Below are 20,873 nucleotides of genomic sequence, written 5' to 3'. Positions count from 1 at the left end.
AGAAAAGGTCAAAGACCCCCCCTGCGCATGCGCACTACAATACTTTGATCTGTCCTCAGCCGGGTAGATCAAAGTGCGCATGTGCAGGAGCGCAACGGAGGCCTCTCTGTGATTGATACAGGACGCGTCATGCACACAGGGTTGGGCAGGACGACAGCGATCGCAAAAAGAGAGGAGGCGCCAGACAGCAGCGACACCCATCGAACCGGACCAGCCCCTAGGAGAGTATTATAAAGCTGTTTTTTACGTTATACAGCGCGTCCTGGGCTCTTATATACTGTACTCTGGAATTCTGAATATGAGCGTTCACTGGTGGTGGCTGCAGCTTATAAGGGAATAACTTGGCGACAGGTTCCCTTTAAGAGCATTGATCCTTTAACTCCACTTAGACTAAGCTATACAGCAGTAGCTCATATGACCGATGTGTAAACATTTGTTTTCACCTTCTAGTTCAAAGCTGGAAATCAGCTCTATAACCTCATCTACAAATTGTTTTTTGTGAACCACTGCAACTAGGACAGGAAAGAAGGGGTTAGACATCAGTTATGTCTGGTAACAAATAAGCAAGGTTTGTTTCTGTAGCCTAGGCAATCATAACCGGCATGGGTTACACTATCCAGAGACCACGCTCATGACATACCAATAAAAAGTCAAAGAAAAACTATCAAAGCACTGGTTGGTACAAGAGGGGACGTTTGGGCCAATAAATCAAGGACTGCTGCTGTATCTATAGCTCATCTCCATCCGCTGGTCGTCCCAGATGCAGTCCTGTCCTCACAATAGACGAGTGACCAGGTCACGGCTTCTCGCATTATACTTATCAGCAGAAGATATTCTTGGAATGGCTGTAATATACCAGTGTTACTTGGGCTCTCCCCATTCATATCACACTAGTCAGACTGTAGCTGTCATTTCAGAAGCTGCTGAAAGTAATCTACAATCCTGCGCCGGTACCAGTAATCGGTGCCTCCTCTAAAGGCCACTTCACACATAACGAGATCGTGAACGAGATCGTTGCTACGTCACAGCTTCTGTGACGCAACAACGACTTTACTAGCGATCTCGTCATGTTTGACACGTACCAACGATCCGCCCCCTGCTGTGAAATCGTTGGTCGATGCTGAACAGCCTGGGCCACGTTTGGCTCGTTGGAGTCCTGCTGGGCAGGATGGATCTGTATGTTTGACACCTACCTAGAATTTCGTTAACGACCTAGATTAGAACTTTAGTGTGGCACGTTGGCGTGTAGTTGCGTCCCCGTTTCCGCGCCCCTCTGCATTGATTGGTTGGTGCTGATAAACACTCGGGAACGAAGGAGGGATGAATCCGGGTGCAGATGCAGCTTCGATCCGAAAAGCAAGCAAGCAACCGGGTACAAAGTACGAATGAATCAGGGTGGAGTCGCAGGCTCTATTCTCAAAGCAAAGCTCAAAAGAAGTAACAAAGGATGACGCGATACAAAAGTTACCTTTTAGGCCCGCCCACCCGTCCAATCAGAACACAGTATTGGCCAACAATCGGAGCGGAGGGGTGTGGAAAAGGCGACACAAATGCACGCCTACGTGGCTCACTGCATTTCACTACGCCCCTACTCGAGATCGGAATCGTTACCACAGCTGTTGTGTGACAGGGTCCCGATGATTTACAAGATCGTTATAGGGGTCGCATGCTCGTTCCTAAAGTCGGTGTGTGTGACACCTCACATACGATTTCACCAACGACTCAGCAACGATCCAGGAACTGTGACGTAGTAGCGATCTCGTTATGTGTGACTGGACCTTAACCGTGTGACAAACAAATCACCAAACTTCTTTTCTGTCACAACCAAAAGTTATCATTTCTCTTGTAGACACTTTTGCACTAATATGTGAAGCGGACTTCCTTGGATGCGAATTTAGTCAGTTTTGGTGGACAGCCCTCATTCACATAGGGTCTACTCAAGAAGCAACAAACCCCAGACCCCTCACCATTACTTCTGCTCCACATGCAATACCAGTTCTGGAGCATCTATTCTTGAGCAAGAATTCGGGCACAATTTGCACATGCCTTGAACCACATTTACTCTTGTTTTAGACATTCTTTATACCAGAATAGGCAAGAGGACGTGACTTGATATGGCACATTGTGCCAAAATTGAGGCCCATAAAAATGGTCTAAAACAAGCTAAGCCAGAGAGGGGGGATGAATCTCAACGTGTCTAAAGAAGTCACATTTATCATACAGCATGAGCCTCTGTGAGAAATTGGGCATCAAGTCAATTGTGTTAGGCTAGGTTCACACTTCCGTTGTTTTACATCAGTCACAATCCGTCGCCTTGAGGAATTACGATATCCTGCAAAATATTTTACAGGAATCCAGTTTTTCCCCATAGACTTCTATTAGTGACGGATTGCGACTGATGATGCTGCGTTGCATCCGCTGCGTCGCGGTCAGACGTTTTTTAACTGACCGCCGGGTGGGAGCAACGCAGCCTGTAACGTTTTTTGAGCAGCGCAATCCGTAGGATTTTGCTGCGCATGCTCGCTCTGGCTCCCTGCACCCGTAACCAGGATACACATCGGGAACCAAGCAATGCGCTTTTGTTAGTTACCCGATATTTACACTGGTTACGGGTACAGGGAGCCAGAGCTAAGCGGTGTATGCTGGTAACCAAGATAAATATTGGGTACCCAAGCAAAAGTGCTTTGCTTATACCCGATATTTACCCTGGCTGTGCAGGGAGCCTGACACTTCCCGCTCGGCTCTGCCCCCTCCCGCACTCAGCATGTACACACACACACACACACACACACACACACACACACACACACACACACCTGTCCCCAGCCCTGCAGTCCCCGCGGCACTGACGTTCTGAGTGCCACGGCCCCGCTCGGCTCCACCCACCCCGAACTCCGCCCCCCACACACAACGGAGTCCAATTCTGTTCTTTGTCATCCGTTGTACAGCGCATCAGTCACATGCGTCAAGCGACGCGTGTGACTGATGCAAATCAACGAAAACTTGAACTTAGCCTTAAAGGGAACCTGTCAGGTGCAATATGCACCCAGAGCCACGAGCAGTTCTGGGTGCATATTAGTAATCCCTGTATACACTAGCATACATAAAGGGATCTTTACAAAAACTATTTCTAAAGATATTTATCATATGCTAACGATCACGGTGACTAGTCCCAAGGGCATGATATCCAAACCATCCTCTTAGCATGTTAGTACACCCACAGGGGCATACTAACATGCTATTCAATGCAGCATCACCAGCGGTGATGTGTGTACCTGTGACCGCTCTTCTGAAGTCCCGGCACTTCCAGTCATGCGCAGTAGACCTCCCTGAAGCCTGGACGCGTACACCCGACGTCATACTGTGCATGACCGTAAGTGCCCGGCATTCAGAAGTGCGGTCACAGCGAACACAGGTATGCGCCTCACCGCTGGTGATCCTGCATTGAATAGCATGTTAGTACGTCCCTGTGGGCGTGTCAACATACTAAGAGGGCGGATTAGTCGGGGATATAACGCCTTTGGGACTAGTCCCTGCGCTCATTAACATAAGATAAAAGATCTTTCGAAATACTTTTTCTAAAGATCCCTTTATCTATGCTGCTACATAGAGGGACGGTTAGGCAGGGATTAGGAAAATGCACCCTGAACTGCTCGTGGCTCTGGGGGCATATTGCACCTGACAGGTTCACTTTAAGGCCCCAATACACAAAATAATATTGGTCCATACAGGCCAATTTGTATGTGGATGCCAGCCAACAGATAAACATGGAAGAGGTCAATGGGGCACGTCCAATTTCAGACTGCCAGTTGCTTTATTCTCCTGGATAGGCCGCCGGCAGGGATATCGGTTGATGGCTCTCTCATGGAAAACACAGGTGCACTCGGGTGAGTGAGCGCTCCTGTGTATGGTAGAGACACCCAAGATGGCTGCTGGCCCAACAATGGGCTAAAGCATCATTCGGCTGACAGCCACCTAACGTATATGGCAACCTTCACAGACACACACCCAAATAGTAACACTCAGTTGCTAACATATTCATCAATTTCTAAGAGGAAGCACAGTGGGATAGCATACTGCAGATATAGAAAAACATGATCCAGAATAGCGATTTCATGAACTACAATTGCTACTCCAGCTAAATACAATGACTTCCTAATGTAATTTCAAGGAATTAAAGGACAACACTCCAACCACAGTGAGAAGAGCACGGGTCCGCGGACTCCCCCGACGTCTGCACGGTAATGGACAATCCTCCTGACATAAGTGTCCTTCATACAGTGAGTAACAGGCCATGCACAGATGTTACACATAACATAAGCCATTGCTTTCCAGCTTACCAGGGCAGTGTCGGTGTGTTCTGGGTAAGACGTCAGGGCTGACACTAATGATATGTTGCAAAATATCCAGAAAAAAATACCTAAAAAAGAAGAAGGCCTGTCATTTATGTGCAGTAATAACAGCACTAAATTATCACTGCAACCAAATCCCAATCCACATAGTGCATGCAAATGTCCGACGCAGGATCCTTATGTTACGGCGGGCTAACCTTGGGAAAATCACGCGTCCCCGTCCTGCACCCCACCGGCAGACGGCTTAATTGCTATATAGTTATACCCTGCTAAACACAGGCTTTATGATCCTGTAATGGATTGGCCATTATTTCATGATTAGTGGGAGTCTCATCTCCGGGACCCCCAACAATTCTAAAAAACAATAGGGCTATAGTATTAAAGCAAAATACGTGTCCTTATCATGAGTGGGAACCACTTCTAAGGATCAACATGGGGATGTGCTACCAATTATAGAATGATGCATAGCCTAGTCATTAGCCATCACTTGACAAGATGGTATTCAAAAGGGGACAGCCAACACTTTTATAGGGTACAGTAGGAGCCCCCTATCAATATACAGAGGTGCGATTTACATCCGGCCATCAGCGAAGGTGATCGAGGGGTGCCAAGCTTCACTCCCCCTCCGATCTTATATTGATGGGCTTTATACAATGCGGGATAGCCCCTTTGCTTTTTGTTGTTTTCTAACATTTTGAAATACATGAAAAAAAGTATTTCGAAAAGAAAAAAAAAAAAATTAACGCCATAAAACGTATTTTTAGTGGCTTTTATGTTTAGCATCATTTTGTACATAAAAGACTATGATAAAAATGCCAGAAAAAAACTCCAATTACAGTATGTACAGTATTATGACTGCCACTGACCGAGAAAAATACAATACAAAAACCTTCAGTATACGTTATATATCGCTACAGATTTTAATGTAACATCTGCTGCGTGATGAAGAACGGAAGCAAAACCCTGTATGTGAAGCCATCCTGGGGTTAAATTTACATGACTGACAGTACGAGTGCAGGACCAATATTATTCAATGGTTGAGCTGTTGTGATGACAGTTTTTCACAAACATCAAATATACAAGTAAATTATAAAAAAAAATAAATAAAAAAAATCACAGCATACACATCTGTCTCTTCCATAGTTCTGTGATTCACCCATTCAAGTCAATGTGGGTACAAAAAAAATAAAAAATAAACGGATCCCTTATGGATCAGCTGTATACCATGCGATTATAGGAAACTGCTTTTGGTCCTGTGAATCTGAGTCACTGCTGATGTATAGAAGCGAATAACAGATGAAAAATCGTTCTTTTCTTCTGGATGAAAATTGGAAGATTGTTTATACACTTATAAGAGCTTAGTCTTAAAGGGATTCTGTCACCAGGTTTTTGCCACCTAATCTGAGAGCAGCATAACGTAGGGGCAGAGATCCTGATTCTGGCGGTGTCACTTACTGAGCTGCTTAGTGTAATTTGATAAAATCACTGATTAATCAGCAGTAGATTATCATTAGAGGACTACTTGGCCCGCTGCCAGGTAGTCCAGCATATTCATGAGGTCTGTATAACTGCTAGATCTCCAGCAGAGAAAACATTTATTTTATCAAAATGACAGCAAACAACTGAGTAAGTGACACAGCGCTCGAATCAGGGTCTCTGTCTCTACATTATGCTGCTCTCATATGGGGAGCAAAGACCTGGTGACAGATTCCCTTTAAGGGCTTGTTCACATGCTGCGTTTTTGTGAGATTTTTTTGTAGTATATTCAATGGTAAACACCGCTGCACTTTACTGTACCAACAAAGTTCATTACATTTCTGAAATCTCATGCACACGTTGCCTTTTTTCCTTACAGATTTGAATAATGAAATCATTGTTTTCTATCTGCAGCAGGTCAATTCTTTCAGTGCTTTTCACCCATTCTAATGAATGTAAAACAATGAAAAAAAGTATCAACAACGTATAAAAAAAACAGTATTTTAGGCAATAATTTTCCTTCCAACACTGTGGCTTTGGTGCAGAAAAAGCTGCTGCAAATATGAAGTGTGTACACGTGCTAAGTTTTCTGGTCAGAAGAAGGGATTGTTCTGAACACTGCCCACCTATTAGTAATAGGAGGGTGTCTATGATCTAATGCAGCACACAGACACCACAGAGGAGTCCTCATCTCTAGGCCCCATCTATGAGTCAAGTTACTAAGCTGTTCACCATTAGGCCGGTTTCAGACGCCCATGTTTAAGGTATGTGTGACATCCATTTTTAACACGGATGCCACACGTATCCATGTTATTCTCTGGAGTTACTCACACAGCCGTGTTTTCATAAGGACTGTGTGACCCCTCGTGGCTCTGCACGCACACGTCTGTTTTTTCTCTGGCAGTACGGGTGTCACACAGATCGCACACTGATGGAATCAGTGTGACATCAGTGTGACACGTACCGGAGAAAACAGGGGTCTTTTTAATAAAAAGATTTTCTATATTTACCTGTATCCAGCGGTGCAGTCTCCCGCTCCTGACCCCTGCTCATTATACTCACTGAATATTCAGTGCACTGAGGAGCTGGAAGCCGGAGCATCGCAGGGGACGTCAGTGTCAGGGACCGCATCGCTGGGGACAGGTGAGTATCCAGCAGAGTGTGTGTGTGTGTGTGTTCAGTGTATACATGCATGTGCGCAATGTGTGTATGTGCTCGGTGTATCCATGTGTGTCAGCTTTGCGTGTATTCATATGTGTATATATATATATATATATATATATATATATATATATATATATATATATATATGTGTGTGTGTGTGTGTATGTGTGCATATATGTATGTGTGTGTGTGTGTGTGTGTGTGTGTGTGTGTGTGTGTGTGTGTGTGTGTGTGTGTGTGTGTGTCAGCATCGGGGACTCATCACAGTTCCCAATGAACTCTGATGAACCCATGAAGCTGTAGCGTGGGTGTCGCGGGGATGTCATCAGAGTTCATTGGGAACTCCGATGACCTCCTGGATGTCACTGTGGTTGCAGAATACTCACCTGTCCCAGCGGTGCTGTATCCAGCGCGGCACCGGCTTCCAGGTCCTGAGTGCGCTGAATAATAGATGAATATAATGAGCGGCGGTCAGGAGCAGGAGGGCCGAAGAAAGCAGGTAAATATGGAAAATCTTTTTATTTCACAGACCCGTGTTTTCTCCTGTACCAGTCACAGGTGTCCATGTGTGTGACTGGTACCTAATTAAACATGGACGTCTGAAACTGGCTTAATGTTCATTCTATAGACATGAACAATCCCCATGTGCCTATGCCAATGGTACCGGCCAGTCGTCTGCCTCGCAGCCACAATATTTAAATAAATAAATTACTTGTATTTGCCAAGTTTCACTATAGGAATGTGCAACAAATTTCATTCTTCAATACAATAAACCAAACATTCTGTTTTTTATGTTTTGTATCCAGAGTTTTACCAAATCTCACAACGTGTAATAAGTATGAACACTGTGTGAACTAGGTAGATGGGAATTCCCGATATGATAAAATGACAAAAGAACCTATTCACCCGTTCGGTCCCCCACCGTTCCAGCGCTGCTGCTCTCGATGGCCTTTGCTTACTTATTTGCAACAGTTATGTGCCATCTACACAAGAGACCGCTGCAGTCGATCACTGGCCTTAGCAGTTGTGTGACATACGCCGATGAGGCCAGGCTGGTCTGTTTGTAGATATATCATCGTTGTAGACAAATAAAGACTGGTGAGAGCACTGTAGCTAGCGCTCTGGAAAGATTGGCTCTTTTTTCCGTTCATTGCCTGTTTCTGGACAAGGTTTTATGACCTTAGAAAGAACCTTTAAGAATCATACTAGCTAAGGTTAAGTTCCCACAATGAGCCTTTGAAGCTACGTATTTACCATGCCAAAAAAGCAGCGTCTTACACATCAATTTCTCTTGTGAGTAGGTTGAGTTTTATGTGCAGATTTTTCCCAATTATTAGCACTAGATGCGGACATCTGGGAGTAATCTGCTGGGAAACACTAAACTGTATGTATTCCGTATATGACTATCAATAAAGTTTTATCAAAGCCAAATACCAGGAAGTATCCAAAACAAAGCAGCTTTATTTAAAACACGAAGTACCAAAAGGTGACAAAAACAGCAGCATCATAAATGCAACAAAAACGCATGAAAAAGGCAAATAACCTAATCTGCATGATAGGTGCATGAATGCAAAAAGTAATCAATATCAAGAACTCCCCAAATACTCATCACGGGGATGTAGCCTCACAGTAAGGCCGGCAGGTGCAACTGCAACGTGGCTGAAAACTGCAGCAGCTCATTTCTTCACAAGCATTATTAGGCCCTGTGCGCACTGGAAAACGGAACTTTCTTAAGAAAATTCCGCAGGGTCTGAAAGATTACCGCACCCGCGGTAAAAAATCGCGGCAAACCGCAGCCGAAAACCGCATGTGGTTTACCGCGGTATTGTTCGCGGTATTGCCGCATGCGGGTTGGTACATGTGCTTTCATTGCAATAAAGCACATTGGAAAAAAAAAGTGATTTCCTTCTGAGATAGATAGCAGACAGATAAATAGATAGAAGAATAGAAGACAGATAGAAGAATAGATAGAGGGATAGATAGAGTCCCTGTGAGCACACGCTGCATTTCTCCCGAGCGGTAGTGTGTTCACATTACCGGCCGTGGGAAATGCCCTGTTGTTACCTCTGCAGGCTCGTTACGAGGCTGCATTCAACGTTGTGTGTCAGTTGCGGCTGGATGCAAGCATCGCAGGACGTGGATTACGCCGGAGCTGTGTGTTTCGGGAGGGGTTAATAAAGGGGTGAAACAGGGGCTTTTTTGTGTTTTATTTAAAATAAAGGATTTTTCAGTGTGTGTTTATTCACTTTACTTACGCCTTGATCATGTCAGCCGTCTCAGACGCTGCCATGATCAAGCCTGGACTTAAATGGCAGCGATCCGCTGCCATTTAACTCGTTATTACCTGGATTGCCACTGCATCACGGCATCTGGAAGAGCCGGGGACACTCCAGTACTGCCGTATAATAGATGCAACAGTCCCGGGGCAGCAGCGGGCTGATATTCTCGGCTGCGGGAGGGGAGGGGGGGGGGGAATTAACCGTGCCCCTCGCCCTCGCCAGCCTGAGAATACCGGGCCGCCGCTGTGTGCTTACCTCGGCTGGACGGTAAAAATACAGCGGAGCCCACGTGTTTTTTTTTCTATATGTCCGTTTGCTTTCTATGTGTATTGTGTGTGTGTGTGTGTGTATTGTGTGTGATTGTGTGTGTGTGTGTGTGTGTGTGTGTGTGTGTGTGTGTGTGTGTGTGTGTGTGATCTGTGTGTGTGTGTGTGTTTATGCTCTGCTCCGCTTCCTCTTCCTGTCATAATGACATCACTTCCCTGCAAACCGCAGGCAGCGATGAACATTACCGCAGGTAAACCGCGAAATACCGGAGGGAATAATGCAGGAAAACGCAATGAACCGCACAGAATTTGTTACCTGCGTTATTCCCTGCGGGATTTCACGATTACATGGCAGTCAATGAAGTGAAATCCCGCAGCGACGTGCGGAAAAGAAGTGACATGCAATTGTTTTTGCTGCGGGAATCCCGCAGCAAAACATGCAGCTGTCAAATTCCGCATAGTGCGCACTGCATTTTTTTTTCCCATAGGTTTTGCTGGTGATTCACTGCACAGATGTTATGAACATAACATGCAGCAAAACTGTGGCAAAAACCGGCAAGTGCGCACAGTTCCTTAGGTGGAGAAACAGCCGTCTTACCCACAAAGCAGCGTGGTCAGTAAGGCCGAGTTCACATATCCAGTAATCATCCCTTAGAGTTGATTCATTGGCAAAAAACTTCTTTTTCTGTTTTGGAAATATTATTTTTGCCAGATCCGTTTTTGTTAACATGGGAGTCTATGGAAAACGGATCCAATAATCGATTGCTATATAGCCATCTGTTTTTCTTTCCTTTGTAATGGATCTGTTTTTTCCTCACTGGATCAGTTTCAAATGGAAGATAAATAGCAATCAGATAATGGATCTGTTTTCCATAGACACCCACGTTAAAAAACAAATGGCTCCTGCAAAAATCAACATTTTCAAAACTGACAAAAAAGTTGCGCTTGCAGAACTTTTTTGCCAACGGATCCGCTCTAACGGATGACTAGAGGACATGTGAACTCGGTGTTACAATAGCTGAGCAGTTTTTCCAGATGAAACATCTGCAAAATTAAAGGGGTGGTTCACCCATATTTTTTATTTTCTAGATCGATATTATGTTGAGAAACAATGTTTCTCTCAAATACCTTATGTTGGCAACAGTGCCTGTGAGAGGCGCTATTGCAGACCGCTGCTCCCCATGCCTGACCCCCGAGGTCTGTGACCTCGGGGATCCAGTGATGTCAAGTTCCTGTCAACCTGACATCACCGAGGCCGGCTGCAGTGTCCGTGAGTGTTTGGTTGTGGGCGGCGTTTCACCACTCACCACAGCCCAGCATGTCAGCCCATCAGCTCCCTCCTCCCTCACAGCAGAGCACCGCAAGCAAGAGATACTCTGGGCTGTGATGAGCGGTGAAACACCGCCCGCAGCTCAGTGACTCAGGAAGACTGGGGCCGGCCGCGGTGATGTCAGGTTAACAGGAAGTTGACGTGACATCACCGGATCCCCGAGGTCACGGACTCCAGGGGTCAGGCGATGGGGAACAGCGGTCTGCAATAGTGCCTCTCACAGGCACTATTGCCAACATAAGGTATTTGAGAGAAACATTGTTTCTCAACATAACATCGATCTAGAAAATAAAAAATATGGATGAACCACCCCTTTAAATAATCATTTAAGCAGAAACTTTAAAACCACAGTGGCCACATGAGCCTGACAATTTACTATATATTCACGTGTTATCACGGGGATAGGCCAAGTGCAGCCGAAACTCAACTATCGTGCAGCTATTGGCCAGCCACAGGTGGGCACACAGTTCCAACCTACAGCAATCAGCTGGTCATGGGGCCATCTGCTATTTGGACAGCTCCTTTAATTTTTATCTATTCTGGTTTTGTTATCTATTCTCCTGACTCTTAAAGGCATTACTGGGGTAGGGGTATGTGGAGGGGTTGCAGCACCAGTCAATAAGCGAGTGAAGTTTTTGCACAACTGCTCCGCCATTTACACCATGCAATGTGCACTCGCTTTCGTATACCCTAACTGCCGCTACCGTCATGTTGCCACACCACAGCTGCACCGTAGCACCACGTATGACCCTCCTCTCAGAGGAATTATTCTAATAATAATGCAGCCCCCAAAAAGGCTCCTCATGTGTGACTAACACTATCCTCACAATCATACGGTGACCAATATCAGCACACAAAATATGATGCAACTATGTGAAACACATCGGAATCCATTTTTTATCCTATAGTGAATAAAACAGCTTTAAGGCATGATATAATTGGAAATTCCAGCCGCCTCAGCAGACAGGCACGTCCCCAGCAAGCTGCCGCACATTCTGGGGGAGGTTCTTCTCCTTTAGCCACTTTATCCTGCAAGGGCAAAGGTAGAAAACCCTTATGCCAAGCAAAGCTGTACATCATTCAGATATCTTGGGCTTGATTTGGGAAATTTTCAAAAAAATGCTCGGATTACCCATTGACTTACATTAGGTACATTATTCACACCAAATATTGGAACAATATTCGGTACGAATTATCCGAATGCTTTACGAGTCATCGTCCACCATAAGGACCCTTTGCTGTTAAAAGTATGGTATAACTCTCAGTATAGGAAAGTGCAATCTGGTGCGAAATTCTGTATAAGACAAGATATTTCTGCTGCAAATACTTAAAGGGGTTGTCCAGTCTATAGTGACAATTCTTCAGTCCATATGTATCACTGCAGACTTGTGAATCCTCCCAGCGCACACTGTGTGCAATACACTTGCACTGAGCAAGGCCACTCATCTAGTCGGATTCTGTCCGGGAGTGTGTATATCGCATACTTGTGGCCACATGACCGCTGTTCCCGGCTCAGACACTGCAGAATCCTTACAGAGCGTAGAGCCTATAGCGTGTGAACATACCCTATGTCGAGAAAAGCTCCCAACATACACTGTAAGCTGAGTGCACACTCACTGTGCAGAAAGTGGCCCCCTGCGGCCACAGAACCTATAGGCAACAAATCAACTTGCACATGGATGTTAAATAAAAACTGTGCACCAACTCCGTGCACTACAGAGCGGTGCCAGATGGTTATCACTCCATTATATACAGGGGTCTGTGCATCGCTGAATGGCTCTGGGTCCTGGGCAATGCATCCGGCATCTGTACAGAGCACGAGAGGTTTTTTAAGAAACCTAGAATCACTAGCGTTATTGTGCCTTGGTGTAGACTTTCTGCCCAAAACACACGCTGAAACACAACAGTAAGGCCACGAACACACGCTGAGTATTTGGTGAGTTTTTTACCTCAGTATTTGTAGCCAAAACTAGGAGTGGGTAAGGCTAGGTCCACATTTCCGTTGTTTATGATCAGTCACAATCCGCCGCTCTGATAAACAACGCAATCCGTTTGGCGGATTCCGTTGTTCCCATAGACTTGTATGAGAGGCGGATTGAGACTGATGACGCTGCGTTGCATCCGCCGTCCGACTGATCAGTCATGGAACGACTGACCGTCGGGCAGCAGGAACGCAGCATGTAGCGTTTTTTTTTGAGCAGCGGAATCCTTTTGATTTCGTTGCGCATGCTCTCTCTTGGTGGCCGAAGGATCAGCTGATCGCCCGGCAGTCGCCTTCTGTGAGCGATTAGCTGATCACCCAGCGGCCGGCTAATGAGAGCGATCAGCTGATCGTTCTCTCTCTCACGTTTTACAACAGAATCTGCTTTATGATGACAATTCCAATTCTTGTCACCCGTTGTACAACGCATCAGTCACAAGTGTCAAGCAACGCATGTGACTGATGCAAAACAACGAAAATGTGGACCTAGCCTAAGAAATACAGAAGTGGTGACATGTTTCTATTATACTTTTCCTCTCATTGTTCCACTCCTGGTTTTGGCCACAAATAGTGATGTAAAGTACTGAAATTCTGAGGTAAAAAAACTCACCAAATTCTGAAGTAAAAAACTCTCAAAATACTCAACGTGTGCACATGGCCTTAACCCACCACATCTAAACAAGACTACCAAATTTAGACACATACACTGATCAGCCACAATAATAAACCACTAACAAGTGAGGCCTATAACAGTGACTATTAGTGATGAGCGAGCACTACCAGTAGGATGCTCGGATGAGCGCGACTTGTGCACCCAAGAGTAATGGATGTCAATGGGGGACTCAAGCATTTTTTACTGGAAATCTTCTGGAAAAATGCTTGAGTCCCCCAATGATTTTCATTATGCTTGGTATTTGAGTCGCACCCATCTGATCAACTAACTGCTCATTACGAGACCCGAGAACTCAAGTATGGTAGAGCTCACTCATCGATCATCGCATGACAACAAAACCAGGGCCATGCTGTGATGGTTAGCCAACTGGGGGAGAGAAAACAGCAGGTCTTATGAGGTGTTCTCAGTATGCAATGGTTGGAACATAGCAAAAATGGTCCAAGAAAGGGCAACCGATGAACCAACCAGGTCTAGGGGATGGGCACTCAAAGCTCATTAATACTGTATATATAGGTAGGAAAAAGAATAAGCACTCACCGATTGTTGCTGTGTAGAAGAGTGGACATTTATTCATACTAAGGAGTTACGTGCTGTCCTGTCTTACCCCCTCCCCGCTTGCCACAGCATGTAACTCCTTAGTGTGAATCAATGTCCACACTTCTACACAGCAACAATCGGTGAGTGCTTATTCTTTTTCCTACCTATATATACAGCAAAACGCTAAATGTGAACTCCGACTGATATCATCATCCAGAGTAGTGCCCTGTGCATTTTTCTTCTCAATTCTACCCAAAAGCTCATTAATACAAGGGGGTAACAGAGGCTTACCAGGGGGTCTGAGCTCATGAATACCCTGTAGCACAAAGTGTTGAAAACAATGTCACACTGGCTGTGAGAGCACGTTGTCAGGATACAGGGGGCTCAGTGTCCATGCTCACCCTGTCCTGAGAGTGCCCACAAAGGGTATCAGAGCTGGTTGCTGGAAATAAGCGGCCTAGTCTGATGAATTGCTTTATGCACACACCGCTGCGCACCCAGCTCTGTCCTCACCTACTGTCCCCTCACCCATCCCCTATAGACTGTGAGCCCTCGCGGGCAGGGTCCTCTCTCCTCCTGTACCAGTCTGTGCCTTGTATTGTATTGTATTGTTTATGATTATTGTACTTGTCCCTATTATGTATACCCTTCTCACATGTAAAGCGCAATTAGAAGAAAATAGAAGTCTTTGAATTTGCCTAAGTGATATATCCCATGATAAATAAATAGCAAGTAATGAGCGCTATAGTGCACATAAAGTTTTATTCAACACAATATACATGGGGTATATAATATATTAGAAAAAGTTTAGACAGGTTCAGACAGAGACAAGCGACAAAAATCCCCATATGGGGCCACATGCAAGGTGATTCCTATGTGATCTCCCTGATGTACACAGTGCTAGGTATTAGGTCCAAATCCTATGTATAAAGACAGATACCAGCCATTACTAATACACAATACTGAACAAAGTCAGATAGTCACATGCTGGAGCGCAGAAAGGTCATAGAAAATACCATCAGCACCATGGAATCAGACAGGGAGCTTACCAATGAAAAACAAATGTCATGTGGACACACATGGGGACAGTCCCAACACGTGTTTCGTGTGACTTCCTCAGGGGACCCAGGGGTTGTTCTAATCACATGTAAAGCGCCATGGAATAAATGGAGCTATAATAATAATAATTGTGTGGATGGCGTGGTGCGTGCGTTGTTTTGGTGGTAAGAGGTGGCACCAACATGGACTACGGGAAAAGGTAAGCTGGTGTGATGCCTTAAGCAATGCCCTGAGGGTAAACGTTAGGCCTTGGCTTTATGTGGACGTTACAATGACATGTACCACCCTCTATTCACTAATAACAGTGCCAGCCTTCATGGGAGACATGCTTGTGTATTACTGAGGATGACGCAGATCACAAGGCGCTGACTTATCTGACAGAACATCTGTGTAATCTGCAGGAAGTCCATGAGAAGCGGAGGCCTCGGTGCAGCCCAAGCCACTTCAACCCTCCGCACCAAACTGCTCAGCTACACATATATGACTGAGCATTGGGCAACCATCTGCTGTGTATGGGGCCAGCGACTGGCTAAGAGGGCTGCCAGGCTTTCCCCATGCCAGTAAGCCTGCATGCCTGGCCCTAGTGTGTGTTCATGGAGGAGTCCTGGGAGATGGGTGTTGTGGCCCAATGGGCAGCCATCTCTGGAGTGACCCTGGCTGGATGGCTCAGGACAACTCTGCCCTGGAGAGGCATCACCAGCAGCAGCCAGCCTGGACTGACGCCACTGCACACTGCTGTCACTAGCTGACAGTGACAGGCACTCAGTGACAGGCAGCACACTCCAGGTCTCATGCCCCATCAGTAAGGTGCCTCATCATCTAAACACAAGAAAAAGCGAAAGTAGCAGACTACAAACAAGTGCGAAGCAGAAGTGACAGCGAACTTCACGTGCATGGCCCCCCTGACCCGGGAGCAGCGCCCACTCTGCCCGGCCAAGCGCTCCCTCCCAGGCACACCGCACTGGGTTTCACAACAAACATGTAGGCCCCAATGACACCAGGCACATCCCCACCCCCAGCGGCCAGGACTCGGCTCCCAGGGCTCAGGATGGCTGCTGCGAGGAGCTGCAATGGAGGGAGACGGACCTCCGGCCTGTTAACCCCTGACGTGCGCGGGGAATTGCCATACACTGGAGAGGTTAAAGGGCAAGGGCGGCAAAACCCAGCTAAGCAGGGCACGGAGGTGGCCAGCACAGGGCACAAGCCTCGCACCCCGGGATCACCGCTGCCGGAGCTGCCATCATGTCCGCTGGCTGCATGGGGCGCTATCACACAGGGCTGTCCGGGGCGCAGCTCTCCCGGGGACGGCACCCTTACCTTGCCAAGAACGAGGTCCCGGGGCACGGAGCGACCGCCGGAGGGTGGGGGTGGCAGCGGTGACAACAGAGAGTATGAGGCGGGAGGAGGGGATGACAGAGCGGAGATACACCGACTGTGTCACAGGAGGGGAGGCGGGACCACGGAGCCCGGCCTCCACTGATCACACACTGCCTCCGGGACGGGCGAGAGCGGGCTCCACGCGGGACTACTGCCACCCGCACGTGTGACCCCACTAGTGGCACTGCGAGAACTAGTGTGACCCCACTAATGGCACTGCGAGAACTAGTGTGAGCCCCACTAATGGCACTGCGAGAACTAGTGTGAGCCCCACTAATGGTACTGCGAGAACTAGTGTGACCCCACTAATGGCACTGCGAGAACTAGTGTGACCCCACTAAGGGCACTGCGAGAACTAGTGTGAGCCCCACTAATGGTACTGTGAGAACTAGTGTGACCCCACTAAGGGCACTGCGAGAACTAGTGTGAGCCCCACTAATGGCACTGCGAGAACTAGTGTGACCCCACTAATGGCACTACGAGAACTAGTGTGAGCCCCACTAATGGTACTGTGAGAACTAGTGTGACCCCACTAATGGTACTGCGAGAAATAGTGTGACCCCACTAATGGCACTGCGAGAACTTGTGTGAGCCCCACTAATGGCACTGCGAGAACTAGTGTGAGCCCCACTAATGGCACTGCGAGAACTAGTGTGAGCCCCACTAATGGTACTGCGAGAACTAGTGTGACCCCACTAATGGCACTGCGAGAACTTGTGTGAGCCCCACTAATGGCACTGCGAGAACTAGTGTGAGCCCCACTAATGGCACTGCGAGAACTAGTGTGAGCCCCACTAATGGCACTGCGAGAACTAGTGTGAGCCCCACTAATGGTACTGTGAGAACTAGTGTGAGCCCCACTAATGGCACTGCGAGAACTAGTGTGAGCCCCACTAATGGCACTGCGAGAACTAGTGTGAGCCCCACTAATGGTACTGCGAGAACTAGTGTGACCCCACTAATGGCACTGCGAGAACTAGTGTGAGCCCCACTAATGGCACTGCGAGAACTACTGTGAGCCCCACTAATGGCACTGCGAGAACTAGTGTGACCCCACTAATGGCACTGCGAGAACTAGTGTGACCCCACTAATGGCACTGCGAGAACTAGTGTGAGCCCCACTAATGGCACTGCGAGAACTAGTGTGAGCCCCACTAATGGTACTGCGAGAACTAGTGTGACCCCACTAATGGCACTGCGAGAACTTGTGTGAGCCCCACTAATGGCACTGCGAGAACTAGTGTGAGCCCCACTAATGGCACTGCGAGAACTAGTGTGAGCCCCACTAATGGCACTGCGAGAACTAGTGTGAGCCCCACTAATGGTACTGTGAGAACTAGTGTGAGCCCCACTAATGGCACTGCGAGAACTAGTGTGAGCCCCACTAATGGCACTGCGAGAACTAGTGTGAGCCCCACTAATGGTACTGCGAGAACTAGTGTGACCCCACTAATGGCACTGCGAGAACTAGTGTGAGCCCCACTAATGGCACTGCGAGAACTACTGTGAGCCCCACTAATGGCACTGCGAGAACTAGTGTGACCCCACTAATGGCACTGCGAGAACTAGTGTGAGCCCCACTAATGGCACTGCGAGAACTAGTGTGAGCCCCACTAATGGCACTGCGAGAACTAGTGTGAGCCCCACTAATGGTACTGCGAGAACTAGTGTGACCCCACTAATGGCACTGCGAGAACTTGTGTGAGCCCCACTAATGGCACTGCGAGAACTAGTGTGAGCCCCACTAATGGCACTGCGAGAACTAGTGTGAGCCCCACTAATGGCACTGCGAGAACTAGTGTGAGCCCCACTAATGGTACTGTGAGAACTAGTGTGAGCCCCACTAATGGCACTGCGAGAACTAGTGTGAGCCCCACTAATGGCACTGCGAGAACTAGTGTGAGCCCCACTAATGGTACTGCGAGAACTAGTGTGACCCCACTAATGGCACTGCGAGAACTAGTGTGAGCCCCACTAATGGTACTGCGAGAACTACTGTGAGCCCCACTAATGGCACTGCGAGAACTAGTGTGACCCCACTAATGGCACTGCGAGAACTAGTGTGAGCCCCACTAATGGTACTGCGAGAACTACTGTGAGCCCCACTAATGGTACTGCGAGAACTAGTGTGAGCCCCACTAATGGTACTGCGAGAACTAGTGTGAGCCCCACTAATGGTACTGCGAGAACTAGTGTGAGCCCCACTAATGGTACTGCGAGAACTAGTGTGAGCCCCACTAATGGTACTGCGAGAACTAGTGTGAGCCCCACTAATGGTACTGCGAGAACTAGTGTGAGCCCCACTAATGGTATTGCGAGAACTAGTGTGAGCCCCACTAATGGTACTGCGAGAACTAGTGTGAGCCCCACTAATGGTACTGCGAGAACTAGTGTGAGCCCCACTAATGGTACTGCGAGAACTAGTGTGAGCCCCACTAATGGTACTGCGAGAACTAGTGTGAGCCCCACTAATGGCACTGCGAGAACTAGTGTGAGCCCCACTAATGGTACTGCGAGAACTAGTGTGAGCCCCACTAATGGTACTGCGAGAACTAGTGTGAGCCCCACTAATGGCACTGCGAGAACTAGTGTGAGCCCCACTAATGGCACTGCGAGAACTAGTGTGAGCCCCACTAATGGTACTGCGAGAACTAGTGTGAGCCCCACTAATGGTACTGCGAGAACTAGTGTGAGCCCCACTAATGGTACTGCGAGAACTAGTGTGAGCCCCACTAATGGCACTGCGAGAACTAGTGTGAGCCCCACTAATGGCACTGTGAGAACTAGTGTGAGCCCCACTAATGGTACTGCGAGAACTAGTGTGAGCCCCACTAATGGTACTGCGAGAACTAGTGTGAGCCCCACTAATGTTACTGCGAGAACTAGTGTGAGTCCCACTAATGGTACTGCGAGAACTAGTGTGAGCCCCACTAATGGTACTGCGAGAACTAATGTGAGCCCCACTAATGGTACTGCGAGAACTAATGTGAGCCCCACTAATGGCACTGCGAGAACTAGTGTGAGCCCCACTAATGGCACTGCTAGAACTAGTGTGGACTCCACTAATGGCACTGCGAGAACTAATGTGAGCCCCACTAATGGCACTGCGAGAACTAGTGTGGACCCCACTAATGGCACTGCGAGAACTAGTGTGAGCCCCACTAATGGTACTGCGAGAACTAATGTGAGCCCCACTAATGGCACTGCGAGAACTAGTGTGAGCCCCACTAATGGCACTGCTAGAACTAGTGTGAGCCCCACTAATGGCACTGCTAGAACTAGTGTGAGCCCCACTAATGGCACTGCGAGAACTAGTGTGAGCCCCACTAATGGCACTGCGAGAACTAGTGTGAGCCCCACTAATGGCACTGCTAGAACTAGTGTGAGCCCCACTAATGGCACTGCGAGAACTAGTGTGAGCCCCACTAATGGCACTGCTAGAACTAGTGTGAGCCCCACTAATGGTACTGCGAGAAATAGTGTGAGCCCCACTAATGGCTCTGCGAGAAATAGTGTGAGCCCCACTAATGGTACTGCGAGAACTAGTGTGAGCCCCACTAATGGTACTGCGAGAAATAGTGTGAGCCCCACTAATGGCTCTGCTAGTGATAGTGTGAGCCCCACTAATGGTACTGCTAGTGATAGTGTGAGCCCCACTAATGGTACTGCGAGAACTAGTGGGAGCCCCACTAATGGTACTGCTAGTGATAGTGTGAGCCCCACTAATGGTACTGCGAGAACTAGTGTGAGCCCCACTAATGGCACTGCAAGAACTAGTGTGAGCCCCACTAATGGCACTGCTAGTGATAGTGTGTGCCCCACTACTGGTACTGCGAGAACTAGTGTGAGCCCCACTAATGGTACTGCGAGAACTAGTGTGTGCCCCACTAATGGTACTGCGAGAACTAGTGTGAGCCCCACTAATGTTTCTGCGAGAAATAGTGTGAGCCCCACTAATGGCTCTGCGAGAAATAGTGTGAGCCCCACTAATGGTACGGCGAGAACTAGTGTGAGCCCCACTAATGGTACTGCGAGAAATAGTGTGAGCCCCACTAAAGGCTCTGCGAGAAATAGTGTGAGCCCCACTAATGGTACTGCGAGAACTAGTGTGAGCCCCACTAATGGTACTGCGAGAAATAGTGTGAGCCCCACTAATGGCTCTGCGAGAAATAGTGTGAGCCCCAATAATGGTACTTCTAGTGATAGTGACTGCTAAGAATCAGCACTAATCAGCACTACAGTACTAATATACATCAATGCTAATATTACGTATTCACTTAGGTACTTTCACACATCCGGATTTTTGCTCTGCGGCACAATACGGCGTTCTGCAGAAAAACCGCCACCGGCTTTTGTAACGCCGGTGGCGTTTTTTTTTT

The 20,873-nt window shown here is 47.5% G+C and overlaps 1 protein-coding gene across 2 annotated transcripts in view; it reads right to left on the bottom strand.

Moving 5' to 3' along the window:
• Nucleotides 1-16,552, bottom strand: part of ELF2 (E74 like ETS transcription factor 2) — a 170,509-nt gene extending 153,957 nt beyond the window's left edge. The window contains exons 1-2 of one of the 2 annotated variants that reach the window (XM_075348542.1): nt 16,435-16,552; nt 4,341-4,420 (exon numbers count right to left, since the gene is read on the bottom strand). The gene's annotated coding sequence lies outside the window, so the exon portion shown is untranslated. The remainder of the gene's footprint in view (nt 1-4,340; nt 4,421-16,434) is intronic. The other variant, XM_075348550.1, reaches the window with a different exon arrangement.
• Between the last annotated feature and the right edge of the window lie 4,321 nt (nt 16,553-20,873).

This window comes from Anomaloglossus baeobatrachus, chromosome 1, assembly GCF_048569485.1.
Source record: "Anomaloglossus baeobatrachus isolate aAnoBae1 chromosome 1, aAnoBae1.hap1, whole genome shotgun sequence".
Classification (NCBI taxonomy): Eukaryota; Metazoa; Chordata; class Amphibia; order Anura; family Aromobatidae; genus Anomaloglossus; species Anomaloglossus baeobatrachus.
The sequence above is the reverse complement of the archived record's forward strand: the minus strand, read 5'-3'. Positions and strand labels throughout refer to the sequence as shown.